Raw genomic sequence first — 914 nt, forward strand, 5'->3', positions numbered from 1 at the left:
TGAGGGGCCAGGATTTGTTTCGGTGATATCTTTTATTGGACCAACAGCGTAGTTGAGATTAACGTTACACAAACTTCTGAATTCAAGACGCTCTTCATCAGGTCTAAAGAAAGAAGCAGGCATAGCAATGAATAAAAAAGGAGGTAGGGCTATGAAGTTTGAGGGGGGGAGAAATTCCCAAGGATAGCAGACATACAATTAGCAGAGGAAAAGACGCTTGATTAATGGGAGATCAAGACCCTTTGAAAGAGAGGAGGGTCACTGGCACCTGTAGCGTGAAGAAAGAATTTCAGGAATCAGGTACAGAGTGCCATAAAATCAGTATCGATGCTCAGTCCTTGGTTCTTATTCTCCAGCCAAGCTATGAATTTTTTTTTCCAAACTTGCCTTTTAAAAGTGTTTGGCAGACGTCCCTTGAGCATAAGGATTATGAGGTCAGAAAGGTAGTGGCTGCTGTGTAAAAAAAAAAAAAGTGATTCTGTTGACATTTGTGTGCGCCTCTTCTGTGCGGGTTCGCTCTGGTGTGGCCTGCTGTCACTGGCACAAGGGCCATGCGGGCGTCGGGTACGTTTACTCAGGCCTCTCGCGCGTTGGGAAGGGCCCTGCAGGACCCCTGGAGTCGGAGGGCCCATCCCTGGTCACTGCAGCGGCGCGGACGGGTTCGAGCATCTCCGCCTTCGCGGGTCCGAGGCAGGGTCGGCGTGGCGGTGTCTGCACCCCTCGCTTCCAACGTAACTTTGGGGCTGCAAGGGAGAAAGAACCCCTGTCAGAGCCGGTTCTCTCTGCCCCTCGGCACCGGCTCTGAGGGGACAGGCCTGGAGCTGCCCAGGCCTTGGACAGCGCCTCAGCCTCCCTCGCCGGCAGCGCAGCGCGAGGAGCCGCGGGGCAGAGGGCGTGGGCAGGGGCCAGGCGGC

This window comes from Crocodylus porosus, unplaced genomic scaffold (genome assembly GCF_001723895.1).
Source record: "Crocodylus porosus isolate Cpor-Errol unplaced genomic scaffold, CroPor_comp1, whole genome shotgun sequence".
NCBI classification, from domain to species: Eukaryota; Metazoa; Chordata; order Crocodylia; family Crocodylidae; genus Crocodylus; species Crocodylus porosus.